This window comes from Biomphalaria glabrata, chromosome 14, assembly GCF_947242115.1.
Source record: "Biomphalaria glabrata chromosome 14, xgBioGlab47.1, whole genome shotgun sequence".
In the NCBI taxonomy this organism is placed as follows: domain Eukaryota; kingdom Metazoa; phylum Mollusca; class Gastropoda; family Planorbidae; genus Biomphalaria; species Biomphalaria glabrata.
The window spans coordinates 14,338,735-14,366,321 of NC_074724.1; the positions used below are offsets into that span (position 1 = coordinate 14,338,735).

The 27,587-nt window shown below is 34.4% G+C and overlaps 1 protein-coding gene across 3 annotated transcripts in view; it reads left to right on the forward strand.

Annotated features, from left to right (window-relative positions):
* Window positions 1-27,587, forward strand: part of LOC129922858 (craniofacial development protein 2-like) — an 80,222-nt gene that overhangs the window by 35,409 nt on the left and 17,226 nt on the right. For 2 of the 3 annotated variants that reach the window (XR_008774811.1, XR_008774813.1), the window contains 2 exons: window positions 11,526-11,662; window positions 19,336-27,506. The gene's annotated coding sequence lies outside the window, so the exon portion shown is untranslated. The remainder of the gene's footprint in view (window positions 1-11,525; window positions 11,663-19,335; window positions 27,507-27,587) is intronic. The other variant, XR_008774812.1, reaches the window with a different exon arrangement.

The window sequence follows — 27,587 nt, forward strand, 5'->3', positions numbered from 1 at the left end:
TTTTCTCTGCCAGATGCGAGACCTCTGGTGGTACTGAGAAATCGTATTACTGTGAGTCATCGGCGAAGAAATGGTATAGGATGCCGGTTGGCCGTATGACACCGCTAAGTGGATATGTATACATAGTGAACAGTACTGGGCCTAGAACTGATCCCTGGGGTTCTCTGTACTTCAAGAGTAAGCTTGTTGATTCTGTTCCATTAACAACGACACTTTGGATGCGTCAGTCAGGTAGGATCCAAGCCATTTTAGGACGATTCCTGTTAAACCAAAAGTGGTAGAGAATCTGGCCATTATAATTTCATGGTCTAGCGTATCAAAGACTGCGGACAAGTCCAGCATTGAAAGAATTGAGATGTGGCCTATGTCGGAATTGTGAAGTAAGTCGTTTAGTACTCTGACCACTGCTGTCTCTGTGCTTCGGCACTTCCTATATGCAGATTGAAATTCTTCCAAGAGACAGTACTGTTCAAGATGAGAAAGAATTTGCGCTAACACGATGCGCTCCAGAAACTTTGACAGGAAGGGAAGATTTGATACTGGGCGATAGTTTTTTAGACATTCCGGGTCAAGACTGGATTTTTTTAATAAGGGCCTGACAAGTGCATGCTTAAATTGCTGTGGTAAATTGCCTGAAGTCACTGAAGAGTTCACAATGTTAGTAATTGTGGGTACAAGCGCATCTAAACATTCAAAGAGCAAAGAAGTTGGAATGGGATCAAGATCACAGGACTTATTTGGCATCTTTAAAATAGTACTTTTGACATAATCTTCAGATACAAGCTGAAACTCGCAAAAAGGAGAATTTCGAAAGATTGGAGAGTGGTCAAGCTGTGATGAGAGGGATGGCATGTCATTTCTAATCTGCTCAATCTTCCCAATGAAGAATCTATTGAAGGAATCAGGAAGTTCAGATACTGGGATAGATGACGGCAAACGTTCGTTATTTGCTCCTCCTAACATTTCAGCGGTAATCCTAAATAGCTCCTTTGAAGAATTAGAAGTTTCGACATTGTGTCGAATATGACTAGCTTTTGCGTCTCTAATCATACGGTTAACCTTGTTTTTTTCTAGGATATATATTTGTCGATGTATCGTCAGACCTGTCTTTTGGAATGTACGTTCGGCACGTCGGCGAATAAGTTTGGCATTCTTTATGTCTTCCGTCATCCAGGGTGCAGATGACCTAATTGAGACTGTACGAGTGACAAGAGGTGCATGGCTGTCCAGCAACTTTTTCAAGCAAGAATTGTAATTGCTGAGAACGTCTGTGTTGCTCTGTTGCAACAGCAAAGAGGTCACGTCCATTTTAAAGGATGCAATGTCTATGGCTTTAAGTTTACGGGAAGTCACGTTTTTCTTTGGCCTTTTTGCTTTTGATAGGCGCATTTCAAAGATTACAAGAAAATGATCTGACAAGCCACGGTCTAAAACACTGAGTTTGGCTATAAGCTCCTTTGCATTTGTACCAATCCAGTCAAGAGTATGGCCTTTGGCGTGTGTCGGAACATTTATCAGTTGGTCTAAGTTGCGATCCTTTAGCGCATTTTTTAGCTACACCGCGTATGTCTCATTTTCACTGTCAAAATGCAAGTTCACATCGCCTATGACAAATAGATCTTTTGTTGCTATGTGACTGTCAAGGAGGTCTTGAAATTCTTCGATGAAAACTTTTGTTGTCAATTTATTTCTCTTGCTTGGTGGTGGGCGGTACAAGAAAATAAAAGTCAGTGTTCTGTTGTGGTGGGAGAGACGTAACTCGCACATCTTAAAGGTGGTGTACGGTGAGCTGTCAGGTCTTATTGTTATAATAATAATAATAATAATAATAATAATAATCTTTATTATCCGTAAGGAAATTTGTCTTACAATTTGTGCATTACACCAAACAAAAAACATTATAACTATAAGAAACCAAAGTGAACATTCACACCAGACTCACTCATAATTTACATGTGACAAAGTTTATACCAGATTGTTCTTATTTAATGATTTGATTGCCAGGGGAACAAAAGAGTGTTTGTGTCTGTTTGTCTTTGCTATCGGTGTCTTGTATCTCTTTTGTGATTGTACTGTCTCTGTACAGTATTGCTAAACCTCCTCCGCTTTTTTCGAGGTAGACTCTTTAAAATAAAGCCTAGTGGCGTTAGCTCAATGGTTCTTGGCTCATCACCAACTTCTTTACACCATACATCTCACAGTAGTCTCACTAAGGAAAGCGATGTCGTAGCTATCATCAGTGATGGTGTCTGCAAGCTCAAGAGCTTTGTTACTGCATGACCGAACCTTCAGGTGCATTATTTTAAGAAGACTGGAAGATTTAGTCACCAGAGGCGTAGCACGTGTTGAAGACACAGGAGGAGTAATATCACGAATTATAGGTTTTTGATGGTGACATATGACCTCTGTCGTGTGAGGAGTAGTAGGGGTGGGCTGGTTGACAAAATAGTTTTGTATGGAACTGCTGAACTCTGTCGTAGATGAAAGGACAGGGGTGGGGGGGATTAACTACACAGTTGAGAGTCCTGGAAACTGTGTGGCATGTATCTGTTGAATTGAATTGCGATGGGTTATACCATAGGCGAATAAGCATTAATAAATAAGAATAGATTGTCATTTAAATATAAAAAAAAATAAACACTATAGATATAGAGCTAATAAAAAATTGTTTTTGCGTGTTAATTGAAATAAAAAAAGATAAGCTATTGCTAGTAGGTACAGAAAGTGATATCCAGCTTCGTATTGCTGTACATCGTTTGTTATTTCTTGACAAGTATTGCGTATTTCTTGAGGTGGGCGTTTATTAGAATAAATAAAACGTTATATCAGGGTTTGTAATGACACGCTCATATTTAAGAAAGAAACATTGATAAATAAAGTGAAAAATGGACTTCAGGAGATAAGTTATCAGCGGCAAGATCGTAAGTATTTTAATCGTTCTGATCTCTCAAAAGATTTCCACTACTTCCACAACTTGGACTTTGATGATAAATTATGAGCACAGAGCGGATACGTCAACTTTAGCCTACTTTGTGTTTGTTTTTTTGTAGCTGATGATGGCCTCGTGGCCCAAACGTCCTTTGTTTTACTTGGTTAATAATATGCATGTTTATTGTATTTTAATGACTTCTGCATTACAAATGCATAGTAATCCTACTTGTCATCTTTTTAATGTATACAGGGCCGCCGCTGCCTATTGTGCAAAGTGTGCATTGCACGCAGACGGCCGACTTTAGGGGGCGGTCAAATCATTATTCCAAGGTTACTTTTTTGTAATTTAAATTAAAAAAATACTTACATATTTTATATAAATTTTAATTATTCCATAATCCTTTGAAAATATAATCGCTATTCGTACCTAAGAAATTATTTCGGAAACTAGAAAAAAGAAAATAAAAAACAGAGCAGCGTACGAGAGATTCCCACGTGTTTTTCCATAAGTGCCTAACTCATTTCTGGCCTTGAAGTTTCGCGAGTTGTTTGCTATATATGTTTGGAGTCGAATAGCCTGCACTGTAAAGAGGGGGGGGGGGCGCTAGAACCTCTTATGTGAACTGGGGAGGGTGCAACGTAGTGACACAAAGGAGTTATGGAGTATGTTTCCTATTCGACGGTAAAGATAGGTTATTAAGCGATTGATTGGTTGGTTATGCAGTGACGAGGATGAAATTAGCGTACCTAGTGCAAATGTGAGACGATCTTAAGACATGAGAGAGTAAAGACTTTATTTTGTTGTCAGGCTAGATTTTGTTTCAATCTCAGTTTATTTCATGACTATTAAATCTATATTTCATCTCAACATGGGCGTAGCCAGGATTTTTTTTCGGGGGGGGGGTTTTGGGGGGGTGAATTTTTTCTCTCCCCCCCCCCCCCCCGACCCCCCCCCGGCGAAAAAAAATGATATCTTTTTATGTGTGTGTGTGTGTGCGTACAAAATCTTTATTACATTCTGACCCTTCATTCTTTCGGAAGACGTTTATTGTGTCCTAGAATAGGTTCTTCCATGAGTTAGTGGAAAAATTGTAGATTCTCCGCAATTACTAGCAAAGGGGTCTGGGGTAGCGCTAGGAGCTCCCCCAGCTCGGGGCGAAGCCCCGCCGCCAAGCATATTTCTGATATTGAAAACCAACAAAATGCATATTCTAAGGTATCTACACTGCATTTTCCTGCTATTAAAAAGTTCTATTTCAAAAACCTAATGTGTTATTCTTACTGACTTAGACCCTCCCTCGTCGTTCGGCGCATTTGCCATCAAGCTGTTTTCATAAAATTGTAGACTCCCCGCCATTACTAGCAAGGGGGTCTGGGGGAGCGCTATTGCCCCGCTGACAAGCACTATTTCTGGTATTGAAAGCCAACAAAATGCATATTCTGAGGTATCTACACTGCAATTTCCTGCTATTAAAAAGTTTTATTTCAAAAACCTAATGTGATATTCTTACTGACTTAGACCCTCCTACGCCGTTCGGAGCATTTGACGTCAAGCTGTTTCCATAAAAATCTGTCACTGGTAATGTCTGAAGCCTCTTCCCACCTACTATGAGGACCTCCATGAATGAGTGGCGTCAAGTTGTACTAGGATATCATTGCAACTCTTCTTATGCTTAATTCATTTTGTCGGAGAACATGTCCCGCAAACCTCATGCGTCGTTCTCTCACAATCTTACTAAGGGGTCGACTCCCAGTTCGGCATAGGATTTCCTTGATTTAGACCCGATCTCTATAACTGACTCCTAAAATCTGTCTTAGCCATCTTTGTTGAGCTACATTTAGTGTTTTTCGATTTCGGTAGATGACTATTCACTGCAGTTTATTAATGGAGCCCTGCCACTTGTAAAAATGTGTAACCTCTCTTGAATACGCTCTTGGAATTAAGTGACTGTAGTTTGCTTTAGATTTTATATCGAAAAGAGAAGTTTTAACGTCAAAATCTTCTGTTGGGGGTTTTCCACCTCAAAATGCTCTGTAGGGGAATCTGAAGCTCAAAACCATCTGGAGGGGTTTTAAACTTTAAAAAAAGCCATCTGTAGAAGAAGGGTCTAAACTCAAAACCCCCGATTGGCTTGGCTACACTGAAATAATTTTAGTGTGTAATTTGCTTTTTTTTTTATATTGAAGATGTATTTTTAGCACCAAACCCCTTTGAATGGGGGTATAAACTCAAAACCCCTTTCGGCAACGTTCATAGCATTTTGAGTGAGTAATTTGATTTTTTCTTACACTAAAGATGTATTTAAATTTATCCTCAAACCCCACTGGAGGGAAGTTTAAACTCAAAACCCCTTTGACTACACTCATAACATTTTTAGTGTATAATTTGCTTTGTTTTTATTATTAAAGAGGTATTTTTTACCTTCAAAACCCGCTGAAGTGGGGTTTAAACTCAAAACTGAGTCAAAACAATTTAGCCACGCTCATAACATTTTGAGTGAGTAATTAGCTGCTTTTTTAGCGGCCCCCGTAAGGTGAAAAAGCCGCTATTAGGTTTGTGCAAAATGTCCGTCTGTCCGTCTGTCCGTCTGTCCGTCTGTCACACTCAGATCTCGAAAACTAGAAGAGATATGAAAAATATTATTTCATCATTAAATCCGGCTTGAAAAGTTTAGGTGCAACGGCTACTTTTGGTTTTCTAAAAGCAAACCGTTTAATTTATAAAATTAATTATGCAAGCGATTTTTTCATAAAAATATACCTATTCTAAAACAATTACGTAAATGTAAGGGAGGCAATGTTACAATATGCTAACAAAGATGGACAATTTTTGTGTATTTTCAGTATCACTAAGTCAAATATATTTTTAAAATGTACAGGAAATGTTTACAACAAATACAAATAATAGTTAAAGACGTTTTTTCTGGTCAACTAGCTGCTAAAATTAAAAGAAAACATTTCTGTTTGTTTATAAAGGCTAATAATGCACTTTGTATGTAAATATCACGCACATTTTTTTTAATGGACTTTTTATGCAGCGATTTTCGTGCAGTAGCGTAACGTCGCAACATGATCAGGTGCTAAACCAATTCCTTAAACTTTTTTTAAAAATCAGATTTTATTTATTTTTTGTTTAGTGCCCCCATCCGAATAAAAGAAGCTTATTTTTGTGCGTTTTGTCTGTTGGTCGGTCTGTCCGTCACGATTAGATTTAAAAAACTAGAACTCTAAAAGCTATTGAAAATCTAATTTACCCTTTAATGTTCCTCCCATAACATATCAATAGTTTTAAGTATCTAAAATTGATTGTTCCGGATTTTTTTGTGCAAAACTAATCAACGCCAACAAATGTTTGTTTGCTCTTCTAACTTATATTACATTCAATTTCCATGCTTAAACGTTGCAAAAACACATTATCAATAATATGTTGTTCCGTTTTTTATGTAAATAGCATATTAATGCTAAATCATAATCTCTATACTGACTTATATTTCATTAAGTGTAAAAATGTTCCGGATATTGTTTTATAAAACATGAATTATGCCTAATGATTGTTTGAAATCGCATAAGGCTTTTAAAAAAAGTAATTTACTAGAATTGATTACTGAAAATAACTTTTTAGACATTTAATTTTCTTGTAAAACATAACATAGAAGTTTTGTAATCGATAAAGAAAGTTCCGGATTTTGTTTCTTACAAATCGTCGCCAGAAATTTCCGAATTTATTTAAAAATCTACTAACGCCAAATAATTGTTTGAACTCCCTCTTCTAATTAATAAACAAATAATCTTCTCATTTACGAAATAATGTTTTTACGGATTTTTATGAAAAATATTTTAACTCACTACTCTCTTACAGTACATTTAACTTTCTACCTAAAACATTAAAAAATCTAATTATCGTTAATATTATGTTCCGATTTTTAAGGAAAACAGAATCCAAACACCAAAGTAAGGTATGAAAATCTCTCCACGTGGCTGTAGTACATCTAATTTTTATACGAGACCAAAAAATTTAATTAACGGTATTACATTTATCTGAAATTCTCTTTTTCTTTTACTATTTATACAAACATCCGGAACAATCTATTATATAAACTTTTCAATTGTGTTCATACCTAAAAATTATTGCGATGTTTTGAAACGTAAAATAAAGGTTAATCAATTTTTAATAACTTTTAGTTGTTTTTTTTATATCAAGATAACGGACAGACCGACTGACAGACAAAACGCAAAAACAATGTGGCTTTGATCCTTTTTAAATAATATCTATTAGAACTCAGTGCACCAATGTCTATGAACCCTCGTTAAATATCTCGTGTAAATAAAGACATTTTTTTTTATGGTACCGGTACTAGCCTATTGTGAGGTAAAGGAATTTTTTTTCTTTGACGTCATATGAATGGACTCTTTACATGTAATGTTAAAAGAACGCACTCGGTGCACCAATGTCTATTAACCCTCGAAAAAATTGCTTGTATTAATAAAAACATATTTTAGTCTAACTAAGCCGTGTGACGTAGTGTTTTTTTTTCCTTTGACGTCACATGGAATGAATTCTTTAAATGAAATGCTAAAAGAACGCACTCGGTGCACCAATGTCTATGAACACTCGAGAAATGGCTCGTGTTGATAAAGGTGATTTTTAGTCTAGCTAGGTCTTGTGACGTAGTGTTTTTTTTTTTTTTCTTTGACGTCATATGGAATGAATTCTTTAAATGAAATGCTAAAAGAACGCACTCGGTGCACCAATGTCTATGAACACTCGATAAAAGGCTCGTAATGATGAAGGCGATTTTTATTCTAGCTATGCCGTGTGACGTAGTGTTTTTTTTTCCTTTGACGTCATATGGAATGAATTCTTTAAATGAAATGCTTAAAGAACGCACTCGGTGCACCAAAGTCTACGAACACTCGATAAATGGCTCTTATAGATGAAGGCGATTTTTAGTCTAGCTAGGCCGTGTGACGTAGTGTTTTTTTTTTCCCTCTGACGTTATATGGAATTAATTCTTCAAATGAAATGAAAAAAGAACTCGGTATAGTAATGTTTATTAAGCCTCGTTATGTGACTCGCGTTTAAAAAAGGAATGATATCTTGATTTAGATCTAATCTAGATTTTTTAAACTAGATCTAGATTTTTATTACAGTATATCTAGATCTGGATTTATATTCTAATTAAAATTATTTTAGAGTCTAGATCTAGAATTTCTAGATCTAGTTTAGACTAAAATAGACTAGATTAAGATGTAGAATTTCAATTTCTAAACTTAAAGTGTAAAAAAAAAGTGTAGATTTTCATTTCCAAACGTTTTGATCAATATTGTAATGTTTTAATATACTAAAACTAATCTACTATTTTTTTATTAAATTTAAATTTAAATTTACGGCAAATGAATCTTTGAAACATTATTACTTTTGACCATCGGATGGCTGCCTGGTCGTGCGGTTTGCGCGCTGGACTGTCGTTCAGATTTATAGATGGCCCAGGGTTCAAACCCTGCCCGCTCCCATCCCCCGTCGTCCTGCGGGAGGTTTGGACTAGGAAGTAATTATCTTCAACTCTGAAGGAACATCCGAAACGTGTAAGACATTTTACATCAAAATTAAATCACCTCTTGAATATTATTTGAGAATATGCAGATCCGACAGGGATCCGACTTCGACGGGGGCCGCCTCTGAGTTTGTGTAACACAAACTCTCTTTGTAATCTTGTTTATATTAAAGAGGGGATTTATCGTAAATTTTAGACGGGGTTTTAAAATCAAAATCTTCCTTAACTGTGCACTTGGAATTAGGGGATTTTCGTTTGCATTTTTTTTTTGTTTTGTTTTATAGAAGAGGGGGAGTTAACTGCAAAAACCCCATGGTTTAAAACTCAAAACCCCTGGTAGGGGGTTTTAAACTCAAAACCCCTAGTAGGTTTTTTTTAACTCGAACCCCTCTGGTAGGGGTTTTATACTCGAACCCCCCTCCGGTAGGGTTTTTTAAACTCGAACCCCCTGGTAGGGGGTTTTAAACTCAAAACCCCCTGGTAGGGGGTTTTAAACTCAAAACCCCCTGGTAGGGGGTTTTAAGTTAGGGGGTTTTAAAACTTAAAACCCCTTTGGTTGTGCTGGGGCAAGTGATGGTTTCGTATTAAAATCTCACCTAAAATAAACAAAAGCAAAGCAAAAAATCAGTCACTAAATTCCGACTCCCCCCCTTAGGGGGGGGGGATTTCATTTCGGGGGGGGGGGGGTTTGAACCCCGAAACCCCCCCCCCCCTGGCTACGCCCATGCATCTCAAGTTACATCGTGAATAATAACAATTATTTTGTTCAAATTATTTAAAGTTAATTCATTAAGAAATATAATTCACCTACATCGGTTCAGTTGTACTTGCTGTCTTGAGCTACAAGCCAACAACCGACAAACAACAAGGGAGGGGGGGGGGAGGCGGCGAAAAAATGTTCAGACCTCTTGCCGACATGAGCGGAAACCTGCCATATCTTCCTTTCTACCTCCAGAAAGAACTTTTTACAACGCTTAAAAATTAAGTAGATAACACTAATCCTCCCCTCCCCCCAAAAAAAAAAATTTAGTGAAATTTGATGACGTTAATTTGGTTTCTATACACAGTGTTCAAATTAATTTCTTTTTTATTAAATTCTAAAACAAAATAATAATAAACTTACGTTACTCACTGTGGGAGCCTACATTGCTCCTTTGGGCTCCAGCTTCTAAAGGCAGCTTGAAGGAAAATGTTATTTGGGAGTCACTATTAGAAAATGTGAGAAACACTGCCTTACTATGTTTTCTTTCAAGTCAATGTTAAAGTGACTTGTACTTTGGGTTATTTACTTTGTATTAAATTTGTAATGTCTATCACAAAGCACCAAGATGTCAGATTTCTGTAGGCACGTATATCCGAAATTGTTCCTGGTGCATGGTTCATAGTTGTACGCCAGGGATACGACAAGGGTGCGAATATGAAAGCAAAATATGAAATGGTCTACAAAAAAAGGATAAGGATTTAAATCAAAGGCCACTTTTTGGAACAGTGTCCAGCTCAGTCTTAGTGGAATTTTTTTTTCTAGGAAAAAAGGGGAGGGCGGCATTTTTATTTCGCATGTAGGCGGCCACAACCCTCGCTGCAGCCCTAAAATGTATATAATTGTCATTTCGCTGGTTAGATAAAATGTATTTAAATTATTGCAAGAAAACTTTAAATTGTTGCTTAAAGCAAGCAAAGATTTACAAGCAACCATTAAAATTCATTTATCGCTCAATTGGAATTTATCAAATAGTAAACTCTAATCTCTTTTTTCAAAAGGCATCAATTAAATTTACATATTAAATTGTTTACGTGAATACTGTTCTGTACCAAATTTATCTATATACATATATACAATTCTCTTCGTGGCTCAAGAGTTTGGACATGCAAGAAGAAGTAAAGGAAAGAACACTCTTTTATTTCTGGAAATCGGACGGACTAGAGTTACCCCACGTATTTTTAGAGGCGAAATAAAAAAACGAGTGTGGGAACGGGGATAACAAATAGTATTAACCCGTTACTTAATTACTTTACGAGCCTTGCGTGTAGCGAAGTCATCTATATATATAATTCTCTTATGGATACCACGTAATGGAAAGATCACTCTTTTATTTTTGCAAGTCGGACCGACTAGAATTACCCTACGTAATTTAAAAGGCAAAAAAAAAAAAAGAGTGGCGGGGGAGAAAGAAATAGTATTCACCCGTCACTAAATAGCAGGGCCTGACTTAACAATTGTGACCAAGAAGTCATGGAAAGTGAACAAGTAATCTACTCCGTATTCACCCGTCACTAAGTAGCAGGGCCAGACTTAACCATTGCAAAACGGATTGCGAGTGGCCCAGTTTGGGTAGGGATACGGAAAATAAGTAAAACAAATTAGAGTTTGTATTAGAAAATAAATTTGTCTATGCATTTTATTCATTTTTAACTACGTACAGAATTAATTTACGAGCCTTGCGTGTATCGAAGTCATACAGTATATCATACAAATTGTATTTCCTACATAGATAGCAAGAATTACCAAATGTTTCAATTTATCTACGAGAAATGTTGACCTCAAGTAATTCTTCATTATTTTGAGGCGCGGGAAGCTTCTTTCACTAGATTCCACAATTACGTGTATTGCATAATGCCGGTTTTTTTTATCGCGCGTAGGATTGGTGTTTTTTATATTGAATCACATCCCAAATTGACAATTTTTGTGTATATATTTCAGGAGATTAGTATGAGTTTTCAAAAGATTTTAATAATTTCCGGATATTTCTAGGACTTATTCGTATATTTTGCAATTTCGAGAGATTTCCAGTAGCTCCAGGAATCGACAGGAGGCCAAGGGAAATCTGTTATAAGTTATAAAATGGTTTAATTTAATGATTTATACACCTAGAATTAGCGCGGGTCCTATAAAAGTGCTGGTCCTATGAAAGTGTAGGGCCACTGCGGTCGCATATGTTGCAGTGGCCTAAGGCCGGTCCTGCAAAATAGCGGTGATGCTACGCCGCCGGTTGACTAGTTTGATCTAATTTGCATAAAGTATTTTTCTATCTTGTCCAGAAAATGTTGACAACATAATCTGCACTGTAAGAAATGTCTCTAAAGTATTTCTGATCAATTGTTTGGCTCCTCTGGTCTCCTACTTGCCAACGTGTTCTTTCAAAGTACCATCGCCTCAACAAGATTCTAATGTGACAGTAAGTTTTTTATAACCTTTTTATTCTTTATTTTGTGACTATAAAGCAGTAATAAACATATTTTTAAAAAGTACAAAAGCACTTTATATTTCTAGACTTAAAAACAGAAACAAATTCTTATCTGCGATTGATCAACTCACAGACCTATATATATTGTTATATATTGTTAATTACAGAACTCACGAGAAAAAATTCCAAACTAATAATTATGAAACGAAAGGGCTCTTATTTTCAATGTGTCGGTAATTACAATTATATTTACACATTAAATTGTATGTTACGTAGGTTAATGTTACAGTGTAGTAGTGTTAAAAAATAAATCTCCATGTCCAGTCTAGATATAATATATATTTGTCTGTGCTTTCGATTTTTTTGTTGTCTTTCTTTCACAGACTAGTTTATATGCTTTATACAAAATCATATTTTTTTTTTTTGGATGTTTCTTACTATTCCGAAGATAATTACTTTCTTGCTGTTCTTCTGCATGACGAAGGGGGATGGCAGTGGGCAGCTATTTACAGAGCGTAGTTATTCAATGAAATATTCACCATCTTTATATCTCGTACGGAGCATAGGGGAACCTCTCTGCCATTATCCTCCTTTAAACTCACAAAAAATATAGCACGCTTTCACCGCAATACATTAGTTTTCATTTCGTTCCCTTTTTTTATTTATTATGAAACATTAATTTACATTTTTATTTCAATACGACTTATTTTTAATTAACACTTTTTTGTAGATGTAAATATTCACACACGATTTAACGGCTATGCTCTATCTATGTAATTAACAAATTAAGGGAAAATACTTTAAAAGCGTAGGCCTATACATTATAAGCAACCAAAAGGGGAAAATCATTTTCATTATTTTTTATATATTTTATATCTCAAAAAGTTCTACTGCAACTCTACATTTTACTTTCTAAACATGAACTGTTTTATTTTAATAATTGATTATGCAAGCAGTTTTTTTCAACAAACTAAACCATTAAAGTAAGACTTCAGAAAAGGTAAGTCCTCATCATAGGTCTAATTATTTCTTCATTGATAACTATAGAGAAATGATGAATTTGTTAAAAAAATATATTAGTATTTTTTTTTATTTTATCTATACTATAACGTAGAAAGCAAGGTGTATGTATGCATGTGTGTACGGCATAGAAATCAAAACCGTTTGACCAATCTTGATCAAACTTGGCGAAACTGTTCCTTGGGTACTTACTGGCACCTTAACGTGTGTATTATAGCCCTAAAACAAACTTAAGACCCTAAAAAAAAAAGTTGCCCAACTCTATAATCCCACTCATTTAACAAATCGGGTAAACCCGTTTCAACTGTACTTTATATTCTATTCATCTCGCCCTTCTTTCGTTTTTAATAGATACAAACATATTGGCTTAACTGGTAAACCCATTTTCTAAAAACTACTTTTATTTTCGTGGCGAAAGAGAATAAATTGAAAGGATCATTGATTAAGTTTGACATACATCTTAATCCAATCCACTAGATTAGTAAACACAAACTAAGGCCCGCAGGCTGCGGGAAATGTCCGGCTAGTAATTAGCTATAACTCATTAGAAAGTTTTTTTTGTTTGTTTTTTTTATTTCTGCAATTAATTTTTTGCTTTTGTTTGAAAAAAAAAACATCAGATTACCTTTCAACGATCAGAATGCAACTGTCGTAAATATAATGGAAGCAGATCTAGATCTAAATTAATTATACAAACCATAAAAATTGTAATTATAAGCAAACGAACATTAAAAAAAAAAAAAAAACTTGCTTTTGACGCAATGCTGTTATTATGTAATAGTCTCTAGATTTAGTCTATCTAGATTTAAATAGATCGAATTTATCTTCCTAAGTCAATCAGGCTTTGAAAGAATTACTTTACTCTATAGAGATTCAAGCCTAGATCTAGAGATATGTGAATGTTGTTACATTTTACTTTATATATGTGTAGAAATATAAGGTTACTAGCAGTACAAACCGGCAACACCGTTGATTTCTTCCCAGGCTTTTATTTTTTATGGCCGGAACTCCCCTAAGTATTATTATTGTTTTTCATTTTAATAAACGGGTTACATTTTAACGAACAATCTAACACTCTTTTTAGCTCGTGAATTAGTATAGCTGTTACAAGGAAATTTCAGAGCCCGCTCTGTATTTAACTCTCTTTCTCTCTCTCTCTCTCTCTCGCTCCCACTCTCTCTATCTTTTCGCTCTCTGAAGCGCCCATTTTATTTTTAACCTGAGCATCTGAATTTCTCAAACATATACTTTTGACTTGATTTGGAAAGACATGCTTTAAATGCGCCACAGACACAAACATGCAATCCTATTTTGGGTATCACTTTGACTTTCCCATCCCTCCCCCTAGTATACACACACACACACAAACAAGTCCTACCTCTAATCTATGACTTTTCTTCGGCTTCTCAATTAAATCTATTTTTCAACTTTGAACTCCTCCTTCCCTTTTGGTTACTTTATTTGTTTTAATGCAACCTTAACTCTTAAAGCAAGCAATTTATGGTATTATGGTATTAGATACCGCTTACATTTCTTCATACCATCAGTTTCGGGCCTAGAGAAATAAAAAGCCCGAATAAAATGCCACATTCCTGTTCCCTTTTTTTTCGGCCCCTGAAATGGGAAAAGACGCTATAGTTTTGTGTGGTCTGTCTGTCCATCCATCTGTCTCATTTAGATGTCGCAAACTTGAAAAGATAATGAAAATCTAACATCATAATATTTTAGATTTTAGACCATTCAAAGTTCTGATACAAATGTTTTGTTTTTCTTTTCTGAAAGCGATTGACCGTTTACAAAACAATAGCATCGATTAGATAATCATTATAAGACATATGGTTATAAGATATCGGTAAGGCCATGTTCACATCTAACTTCAAATTCATTTTCATGTGTATATATTTGTAAATACAAATTTATAAGTTTGTACTAAAATATTTCTTTATTAACCTGCACTTAGTTGTCCAATAGAATTTCTTCACAGCCATTCACGGGTTGTCTGTCTACTGATACTACGATCACTGACACGATTGAAACTACTACTTGCTACTCAATTCTACAATTAAGACTACTCGATATTACGATTATTACTTGAAACTACTATCATACTGCTCTCTACTACGGCCCACGCTAGATAAATACTGCCTGCATTACTTATCGTGCCCACGGTAGCCTGATACCGGCATTACTGTGCCCACATTCGACCCAAGTAATACTTTGATGGATACTCCAACACAAGCACACCGGTTACCCTCTACCTGCTAAAGCGCCATCCCAAACTGCGGCCCCCCAACAAGAAGCACTACCAGACGACATTGATAGTAACTTCAGATAAGTTCAATCGAAGACAAACTGACACTTACTCAATCTCATAATACAGATGCGAAGAATGAAAAATAAAATATTCTTATTAAGACACTAGACATATGTTACCCGCGACCCGCGGGTCTTTATTTGCGCATTACTGTCGATATAGTCACTGAGAGTGTTTTGTAAACAATTAAACGAAAAAATAATGTAATAAGTAAAGCGAATGTATCAATATTAAAATAGTGTGAATGAAGCTATCAAATCAAAATAGCTAATAGGCTTAAATCCTTTTTTACAAATTAAAACATTTGCTTTTAGGCCTACATATATTTGATTAAAATTTGAGATGAATAGACTTAATTTTGTATGTTCATGTGTTAAAGTATAAAGTAGATCTTGAGGTAGACATAGATCTAAATCTACACTAATCTAGAGGCTTTTATGGAGTTCATTCTGTGTTGCTCATGCGTGACCTTTTTTCATGAATGAATATAGGTCTATCTAAACACGGCTACGCAACTTTAGCGAACAGCGAACGAATGTATTAAAAATGCTTTAGAAAAACAAATTTGAATGTTAAATTGATTTGAATATCAAATAAATGGACAATAATTAGTTTGTTTATGTGTTAAAGCACAAAACTATCTTTGCGAAAAGAAGTTTTATCATCTTAGAGTTCAATAAGAGTTTTAGACCTAGACCTAGGAATAGACTCAGTAGAGAGATGTGTTCATGTGTAACCAATTGGTATTGTCTAATGAAAGAATGTTCGCCAGGAAATCTATAGTCACAGATATCAGGAGCTAATTTATGTAAAAAAATGCTTTTGAAACACAAAATTGAAGGTTAATTTTATTATATAATGAAATCAATGGATCTTCTTTTGTATTTTCATGTGTCAAAGTAAAAAACTATCTGCGCAAAGTGTGTTTCTTAAAATTAGATCTAGGTCTAAATCCTTTCGATCTTTTCTCATGTCAACATTGTTAACCATGGCCTAGATCCATAAAATACTATAGCTTTAATAGAGTCGGACAACTTTTTTTTTTTGAGGGTCTTAAGTTTGTTTTAGGGCTACAATACATACACTACGGTCTAAGTTAGTACCCAAGGAACATTCCTGCCTAGTTTTATCAAGATTGGTCAAACGGTTTTGATGTCTATAAGTAACATACATACATAAATATTATAAATATTGTTACGAATCTCCCTATCCAAACTCGCTGCAAAATGCACCAAACGACACCACCAACTTAAAGAACTTGACAACTCTGGGCTTGAAAATAACGTAATAGTTTAATTCAATAAATAACAGCAAATACTGTACAATTGGCAGCACGTAACACAAGACTGTACAAATATCTCTCCGCCGTATCAACTCTTGCACTGGTCTCTCTGTCTCGTCTCAGACTTGTACTGAGCCGTTGTAACGAACTGTAGATCGGGAAGTTGTGACTGACTGGCCTCTGATACCTTCGCTCTTTATATAGGATCCATGCTGGCCTTCTAGAACCGGACAGAACGTCGCTCGACCATTCTGGGTGGTCAGATGACTACATCCCTCGTGACACTCCTAAGATCTGTTCACGACGTCGATCCTTCCCAAACCATCATGTTGACACTCGTCTCGGCCGATCGTCGTAACTCGTCACGGTTAACCGCTCGTCTAGCGCTGGCCTGGGACGATTTGCGTCGGCTGACTACACACACACCACTACCCCCATCTGTGCCACCACTAGGTTTATAACAATATATATTATAGCTTTTATACTATTAGCTTTTATATGGCTCTACTTTCATGCTTATAGCATGCTCAGAGCACTATGGTCCGATCTCAATTTTGGACCAGTGGGTGGAGGGGGTATCTGGGAGAAAGTTTTTCAGGCTGCCTTTAGGCGGTCAGTTAACACAACTCTGCTCCCTTCATAGGTAGCCACGCCAAGTTCTCAACCTCGCTTCCCACGCTTCTTTAAAATGGAATACGAATATTTAATTTATATCATTACATGTTTTTTTTTTTAAACATACAATTATAAAATACTAATATATATATATATATATATATATATATATATATATATATATATATATATATATATATATATATATATATATATATATATATATATATATATCACTAGCGGATCCAGAACTTTGGAGTGGCGTGGGCGATTTTTTTCCAAACCCAAACCCCCAGTAAACCCTAACCCTATGCATAAACGTGTGTACAGCACACACACACACACACACACACATATATATATATATATATATATATATATATATATATATATATATATATATATATATATATATATATATATATATATATATATATATATATATATATATATATATATGATAATTTTAAAAAGCAGCATTTCTCAACCTTCGGCGAAAAAGTGGGGGAGCGCTATAAGGTTCCCCAGTGGGGTTTGGGGCAGAGCCCCGACGCCAAAAGCAATTTATTGCATTCTTAACTGCAGAAACGCATTCTCCTGACATCTACAGCTCAACATACATCAATGAATTTCGGGGCAAAGCCCCGACGACAAAAGCATTTTCTTGTATTCTTCACTGCAGAAACGCATTCTCCTTACATCTACAGCATATTATATATCAATGAAGTTCGCCAAAATCGTTTTCTTGTATTTTTTTTACTGCAGAAACGCATTCTCCTGACCTAAAGCTCATTATTCATACTACTAAAAAAAGGACCTTTTGAATAATATTGTACTTGAAAAATATTCTAATATGAATTTATAGGCCCTAAATACATTGCAAATAAAACCGATTTGTTCCTTGAAAGGATAAGATACCCCACATATTTAGATTTTGGCTTTGAGGATCGCCGCCGAAAAAAAAATGTTCGATAAATAGCATTCTCAATAAAATTGGAGAAAAGGTTGTGAGTTATAGTCCCAAATTTATTTAACTAGAAAAATATCTGTTTGAGTAAAGGTTGGGAAAAGGCGACTATAAATGAATTTTTTCGGTTTAACTTTTCCAATGCAAAGTCTTTGTTAAAATAATGATGATAAATTCATGTGAAATTACATAAACTCTGGATATGGGAGGGGCGGTAGAGTGAAAACGATTAATCCTCGCTCGTTTAATAATTTCTGCTAAAGATTGCATTTGGCAGTAAAGAATAAAAAAAAAGTAGGGCAACTCGATATAAGAATTTAATTTATAGTATATATAAATTATATTAGTGACTGATTTTTTAAATTTTGTAATTTCTTAACTATAATACTAAAAGAAAAAGTATTAGTTTGTCCGATGGTGGAAATGCGATTGCATGTATCGCCCTTCCCACGTGGTGCAACCCTTTTTCATTTAAATTTACTAATGATACAACTTGAGATTAGAGTGTGGTACGACATAATATACAATGGGTTCACATATCAATACGTAGTTTATATTATATAGATATTCAACTAATTTAGTTCACAAACTATGATTCTCCATAAAAATAGGACCGCCCACCCCACTCAGAGGGCTAGAGTTGGAAGGGCAGTACATGCAATCGCCCTCCCCCCAACCCCACCGGATCGACCAAGATACCAGAACGGGAGCGACATAATATAAAATGTATATATTAATTCAAATAATTTTGTTCACAAACTAAGATTTCTCCATAACCGTAGGACCGCCCCCCTCCACACACTCAAACGGTTTAGGTGGGAAGGGCAGTAGAGGTATTCGCCCCCCCCCACCAAACGGCAAACAGGAAACGACATAATATAAAGATCGGTTAAAATATCAATAACAAGTTTTAATCATATAGATATTTAATTGATTCTGTTAGCAAGATGTGAATTCTACAAATAAATTGGACCCCCCCCCCACACTCAAAAGTGTATGAGGGGGGGGGGCGGGATTGATACCATCGCTCCCTCCCGATCCCACCAAATCGGTCAACATACGAGAAAGGCGGGGAGCGAAATAATAAAAAAAATTGGTTGAAATATAAATAAATAGTATATATATTATTAACATAAGTAATAAATTTGTATACAAATTGTGTGAATTCTATACTAAAATTCGTCCGCCCTCCCCCTTGGGGGGGGGGGTCGGCCGTATGGGGGGGGGCGATCGCCAGTTCCGCCCCCCCCCCCCTGGATCCGCCAGTGATATATATATATATATATATATATATATATATTTGATTATCAGAAGAAATCTCTCTTGTCTATCTATCAAGTGTGTCTTTTACATTGCTTTTATTTTCCTAAACATATTTACGAGAAATTTTTTGAATGTTCTACTCCAACGATAAGAAAATACTCCTATAAATAAATATATATATGTATATATATTATCTGTTTCAGTTAAAGAGTTTTATAGATCTAAAGGCCGATCAGGTTATTGTAAAAAACATCCCGAATAGTGCCTACAATGTAACATGTCAGCTGAGTATCAATGTGACTCAGGCTGGAATCTATAATTACTTTGTAACTATTTACCCAAACAAACCTGGAGGAAAAGAGAAATACGGAACAACAATGGAACGTCTGTTTGTTGCAGGTAAGCTTTTACTGTGTTATTTTTATTGGTATGTCGAAAAACGATTCCGAACATTTGTTTAAAATTTATTATTATGGATATATATATATATATATATTTTAGGTGACTTCTAATTATGTTTCTTAATAGATAGATTAAAAAAATAGAAAGTTAGAAAACATAGCTTGTTTTCTAAATTTACGCTAGATAGGACCTTAGACAATATGAAATGCGACAGCTAACTTATCTAACTGCTGAATGTTTCTTACAAAGTTAAAACATAGCTAAAAAATAGGGCTACATAACTATTTTAAAAACATTTTTAAAATTATCAAACCATATGCTTTGATTGTAGTTTACAATATGGCGACCGAATATCAAGGGACAAAAAATTTCATTGACGTTTTTTTTTTCTGCTTCATAACATTCATGGTCCTGACCTCTCTCGTATAATAATGACCACTTCTCCCACTCGCCATGGACGATAAAATCTAACCTGTTCTTTATTAACGTAAGCCTAGGACAACTAAGCCATTTTCAACATCTAAACCAGATGGAACTATACTAAAGGAACGACGACTTCCATTTTTATTTTAAAAAAGCCGTATAAAAAAAAGTTCTTTGCGCATGTTCTCGCGCATCCTGCAATGCCTACAAAATAGAATGATGGACACAAAGAAGGATTTTATGCCTCGAACTCGCGCAATTTACCCTTGTTGCTTAGAAAATGGGTTTTTTTTGGGCTTTTTATAAACAGCTGGATAAAAACTTTATCCATTTTCAGACAAGCTGTTATGGTAGATATAATTTTTTGAGTAAGAGATTATCATAAATGATTTTATTTTTAATCACCCTTTGCGTCTAAGCATATGCTTCTGTTTTGAAGTTGCCGTTCGTTTAGTAAATTCATGTTAGGTATTTAATACTAGATCTGAGTAATTTTTTTATTCACCTCTTATACATGTAGGCTTACTTATATATATTTAAAAAAACGAAATCCGTAGAGAATGTCATTCCTATCTCTCATTAGTTTAATTCATTTTTGCATAACAACAGCCACCAGTAATTAATACAAAACGTAGGCCTACATATAGGCCTAATGTTAACGAAGTCAATAAAGGTGTAAATAAGAAAAGACCCATTTTATGAAAAAGTAAATTTTTATGAATCTATAAATTATATATAGTATTAAGAGATTTTTTGTAAAATCTATATTTTGAAAACAAAATTAAACATATTAGATCTATTCAAAGTAGACTTATTCTCAGACGGTATATTTAGATGCTATTATATTTTTAGCAATGTTTATAAAAGTCGAGCTTAACTATCCATATCTTTAGGATATTAGAAGCGGACATTTTAATTCTAGGCTATATTTAAAAATAATCAAACGAAATCAACCTAATTAATGTATCGATAACATAGCCGGGGAGGGGGTTCAACTTTAATGTTGCATAAAGAGACGGGGGGAGACGGACTTAAGTGACTGATTTTTAGCGGCCCCAGTAAGGGGAAAAAGCCGCTACTAGGTTTGTGCAAAATATCCGTCTGTCCGTTTGTCACACTCAGATCTTGAAAACTAGAAGAGATATGAAAAATATTATTTCATCATTAAATCCGGCTTGAAAAGTTTAGGTGCAACGGCTACTTTTGGTTTTCTAAAAGCAAATCGTTTAATTAATAAAATTAATTTTGCAGGCGATTTTTTCATAAAAATACACCAATTCTAAAACAATTACGTAAATGTAAGGGAGGCAATGTTACAATATGCTAACAAAGATGAGTAATTAGTGTGTATTTTCAGTATCACTAAGTCAAATATATTTATAAAATGCACAGGAAATGTTTACAACAAACATAAATAATAGTAAAACATGTTTTTTCTGGTTCTAAAATTAAAAAAAAAACATTTCTGTTTGTTTATAAAGGCTAATAATGCACTTTGTATGTAAATATCAGGCACATTTTTTAAAATGGACTTTTTATGCAGCGACTTTCGTGCAGTAGCGTAACGTCGCAACATGACCAGGTGCTAAACCAATTCCTTAAAATTTAAAAAAAAAATCAGATTTTATTAATTTTTTGTTTAATGCCCCCGTCCGAATAAAAGAAGCTTATTTTTGTGCGTTTTGTCTGTTGGTCGGTCTGTCCGTCACGATTAGATTAACAAATAACACTAGAGGCTATTGTAAATCTGATTTAACCTTTAATTTTTCATTCAGAAATATTGCAGTAGTTTAAAGTAGCTAGAATAGATTGTTCCGGATGTTTTGTGAAAAACAAATCAATGCCAATGAATATTTGTTTGCTCTTCTAACTTATATTAGATTTTATTTCCATGCTTAAACGTTGCAAGAAACACATGATCTTTAATATATTGTTCCGTTTTTTTTAATGTAAATAGCATATAAATGCTAAATAAAAATATCTATACTGATTTATATTTCATTAACTATAAAGTTGTTCCGGATATTGTTTTATAAAAAATAAATTATGTCAAATGATTGTTTGAAATCGCATAATTAACTAATATTACACTTATATTCTTTGACACTACGTCACTATAGTTTATTTACCAATATCAATTGTTCCGAATTTTTAACTTAAAACAAATTTATGTCAAATATTTTTTTTTTAAATATCCATAATAGGTTATTCAGGCTAGACTTATTTTACAGTTAATTTTCTTGCCGAAACATAATAAAAGTTGTTTAATCGGTAAATAATGTTCCGGATTTTGTTTCGAAAAAGAAATCGACCTACATTACCTTAATTTTCTTACAAATCGTCGCCAAAAATGATCCGAATTTTATATGAAAAATCTAATAACGCTAATAAATGTTTAAAATCCCTCTTCTAATAAATAAAACAAATACTTTTCTCATTTACGAAAATTGGTTGTTCCGGATTTTTTATGAAAAATAGTTTAACTCTATTTATGTAAAATCGCACTTCTCTCTTACACTACATTTAACTTTCTATCTAAAACGTTAGAAAATCTAATTATCGTTAATATTATGCTCTGATTTTTAAGGAAAACAACTTTCTAACACCAAAGTATGGTTTGATAAAATCTCCATAAGGGTATGGTACATCTAATTTTCATAACAGACCATCCCAGAAATTTAATTAACGGCATTATATTAATCTGGAATTCTTATTTTTTTCTCACTATAAATATATAAACATCTGGAACAATCTATAATAGAAACTTAAAACTAACGCGATATTTCGGAATGTAACTTAATTTTAATCAGATTTTCAATAGCTTTTAGTCTTTTTTTTCTCGCTATTAACATAATGGACAGACAAACTGACAGACAAAACTAAAAAAAAAGCGTCTTTAATCCTTAATTTATATATATGTACTAGAAATAGTATATTTAAAACTAGAAAACAGATCTAGGCATTTTCCTTAAGGGCAATAGATCTACAGTAGTGCTTGTTCGTAGAATGCCAGTAGGTCGACTTCCACAGGACATTCTGTATGGCAATCTAAAGAAAGGCAGGAGAGCCGCTGGTCGCCCACTTTTACGTTATACAGATGTATGCAAACGCGACATTAAGCTCTTCAAAATCGACACTAGCAGCTAGGAAGAGGTGGCACTGGATAGATCCACATGCAGAAGGAGCATAAAAAAACGGTCACGGATTGCAGATGTCATACACAACAGAAGCAGAGAGAAGGGTGAAAATGCAACGGCGCATGGTGATTACATATGTCCAACCTGCGATCGCAGCTGTGTATCAAGGATTGTCCTCTTTAGTCACAATTTTAGACGTAATTTTTACATGTTTAGTCGCAATTTCTACCAACTCTGTATAAGAACAGTGTCTAAAGTACAAAACAATAAATCTTTCTGCTTAGGAACTTACTAGCGTTTTTTTTTGGTGTGTAACTTTATTTTGTTCCATTTTGATACCTAATATATAAAGCAAATTGTAAGTTAATTGTATTCCTGTATGGATTTACGTATGTTTGTATGCATGTATGTATGTATGTATGTAAATATGTATGTATGTAAGTATGTATGTACAATTTGTTAATGAAACATGCAGAGTAATAGAGTTATAATAATGCATAATTTGGGATATATTGATGCCTCCCCCCAGACCACTGATATCCGTGCGTTCGTCATCCATCGCATATTGTTGGTTACGTGAAAGTAAGGTTCCTCTTTTAAACCTTGCGATCTATAGGGCATATGATGTAAAGGGCATCTGTTTCTTTGACAAACGGTTTACGAGGGTGTCATGTGGCAAGCACAACTACCAACCGCCTTTATTAAGCGATTCAATTATATCTTTAAGTTAGCATGTCTAGTTAATACACATTTAGAAAGAAAACAAAATTTCAACAAACTCTTATTTATACTGAAAGCCTTAAAACACTTACTTATATGATTTTGTTTAATCATTTCTCTTGTAAACATAGTTTTGACAAAATGAGAAAATACAATGCACAATAAAACCAATTATTAGCCTAACCCTACACACACACAAAAGCCTAACACAGAAAATCAACATTTAAAAAATAAATTGCGACGTCTGGACGGGGTCGACTTCTTGACCGGTTCAAGTCCAGTATAACTACCGTTTTGTTTTTCATGCAATTTCCCAAGAATGAAAATGGAAAGACTATCCAGCTAATGTTGCGGTGAGTACTTAAGAAAATTATGTAGTTCATTTATATTTGACCTACTTCGTATCTTTCATATTTATTCTTTGTTTCATCTTTTTAAAATTTTCTATAGGTTGTTTCTGAATGTTCTGAAGCCTCTGTTGGAAGGATCAAACGTGATCAAACGAGGCTAGGAAAAAGTCTGATACCAGTGACATTAACATTTACAGCTTTTTTCTGTCATTCGTTTTTTTTACATTCTTAACACGCATGTAAATAGAAAGATTGGTTAATTAGATGTAAATAGAAAGATTGGTTAATTAGATGTAAATAGAAAGATTGGTTAATTAGATGTAAATAGAACGATTGGTTAATTAGATGTAAATAGAACGATTGGTTAATTAGATGTAAATAGAACGATTGGTTAATTAGATGTAAATAGAAAGATTGGTTAATTAGATGTAAATAGAAAGATTGGTTACTTAGATGTAAATATAAAGATTGGTTATTTAGATATAAAGATATATATAGAAATTCGTCATTTACATGTAAATAGAAAGATTGGTTATTTAGATGTAATTAGAAAGATTGGTTATTTAGATGTAAAAAGAAAGATTGGTTATTTAGATGTAAATATAAAGATTGGTTATTTAGATGTAATGGAAAGATTGGTTATTTAGATGTAAATATAAAGATTCGTCATTTACATGTAAATAGAAAGATTGGTTATTTAGTCGTAAATAGAAAGATTGGTTATTTAGATGCAAATAGAAAGATTGGTTATTTAGATGTAAATAGAAAGATTGAAAGTTTCAAATTTGTTGATGACTTTGCAGCTTAATAACATATTTTTGTTTTTGTTCCTTTTTTAAATCATGATATCGCGACATAGATGTAAGTCAGTGAATGAACTCTGTCTTGTAGACATAGATGTAAGGCAGGGAATGAACTCTGTCTTGTAGACATAGATGTAAGGCAGGGAATGAACTCTGTCTTGTAGACATAGATGTAAGGCAGTGAATGAACTCTGTCTTGTAGACATAGATGTAAGGCAGGGAATGAACTCTGTCTTGTAGACATAGATGTAAGGCAGGGAATGAACTCTGTCTTGTAGACATAGATGTAAGGCAGGGAATGAACTCTGTCTTGTAGACATAGATGTAAGACAGTGAATGAACTCTGTCTTGTAGACATAGATGTAAGGCAGGGAATGAACTCTGTCTTGTAGACATAGATGTAAGGCAGGGAATGAACTCTGTCTTGTAGACATAGATGTAAGGCAGTGAATGAACTCTGTCTTGTAGACATAGATGTAAGGCAGGGAATGAACTCTGTCTTGTAGACATAGATGTAAGGCAGGGAATGAACTCTGTCTTGTAGACATAGATGTAAGGCAGGGAATGAACTCTGTCTTGTAGACATAGATGTAAGACAGTGAATGAACTCTGTCTTGTAGACATAGATGTAAGGCAGGGAATGAACTCTGTCTTGTAGACATAGATGTAAGGCAGTGAATGAACTCTGTCTTGTAGACATAGATGTAAGGCAGTGAATGAGCTCTGTCTTGTAGACATAGATGTAAGGCAGGGAATGAGCTCTGTCTTGTAGACATAGATGTAAGGCAGTGAATGAACTCTGTCTTGTAGACATAGATGTAAGGCAGTGAATGAGCTCTGTCTTGTAGACATAGATGTAAGGCAGGGAATGAGCTCTGTCCTGTAGACATAGATGTAAGGCAATGAATGAGCTCTGTCTTGAAGACATAGATGTAAGGCAGTGAATGAGCTCTGTCTTGAAGACATAGATGTAAGGCAGTGAATGAGCTCTGTCTTGTAGATAGGTTTAATATTATAAACTACAACAAATCTATATAGCTCCCTCTGAAAATGAATGTGCCCAGGTTAGTCACTGGCTATGTTTTCATCTTGAGACACTGGCTATGTTTTCATCTTGAGACGGGGCGGAATCTGGAGGGACTGAAGTAAGAACATACAAGTAAGGCGGGGATTAAACTCTGTCTGGTAAATTAAATGTAATATTATTAACTGGAATAAATAATTGTATAAATAATGGATTACAGGTATTAACTCGGAGGATCGGAAGAATTTCTGTCTATGTTTGAGCACTTATATTCAATCTACACTCATGTGCTGCATTTAGGGATGTGGATTTTTAATAACAGATTTTTTTTTCTTCTATTTTACAAAATGTTATTATGTTTACGGTAAGTAGCTAAAGTGAACTAAAACATTTTTTGAAAAATTATCAGTATGAACATTGTCTAAGGTTTTGATCATTAAACTCATTATTTAAACAGGTAATAGGGGAAAATATCAGGTTATCATAAGCTATACTATGTGCAAATATATATATATATATATATATATATATATACAGAGAGAGAGAGTCTAAATCGACCGCCAAAGAACAATGCTTATGCCTGCGCTGGATGTGGCAAAAGATGTAGGTCACTGCTGGAGCTGGATAGCCACAGGAAATACTGCATTCATCATTAATCTAACGACTTGAAGACTAGCCTTATTGTTATTATTGTGTTAAAAAAGAAAGAGTATACATTTTCTGGCGCTGCCAGGGTCAAGTTTCGTGAAAGAGAAACAAAATTCATTGTAGTCCTTTTATCCGTTTCTACTGAGGATCTTTCTGATGATATGGCAGCTCTGCAGTAGTACCGACAGGCAACGAGAATGTTCCTAGGAATGTTAAGGGCCTTGAAGGTATCTATGATGTTAGTTGGTATTATCCCCTTGGTTGATATAACATTTGGGTATATTGTTATTTTGGATAACTTCCATAAATACTTTATCTCCAATCCTAGATTCTCATATTTTCTTTGTTTTTCCATTTCAGTTTTTCTTAAATTAGGAGACACTGGTACAGCGATGTCAATAATGGTAGCGTTTTTTTTTTTTTTATATCAGTAAACAGCAGATCAGTGCGATTAAAATCTATCTTTTTTTAAAATCAAAACAGGTCTAACTCATTGGCGAATCTCACGCCATACGTCGTCCAAACTGACTTTAATATCAGCATTGTTATTATTATTATTATGTCAGAAACGAACGAATATTCATTCTCTGGCGCTGCCAGGATAAAGGTTCGTTAAAGAGAAATACAATTTATCTTAGTCCCTTTAACAGTTTCCACTTATTATTAATATCATTTAAAGACGTTCCTACATATTAAAAAAGGGTCTCTAAGCGAATTCATCAGTTAAACTAGTCATATTTATACATGCTAAATATAAACTAGAACTTTAATAAGAAAATGTATTGTTTTTCAATCAGGTCCAAGTAACAAAGAGAACAATCTAATGTCAAATGGAAGAAAGAGTGCTTATTCACCTTATTATTGAAAGTAAGAATTGTGACTATATTTTTTAAGCTTTTTTTTTTTTACAAAGCTTATATCAACTCACTCTGTCTGCCTGGTAAAAAT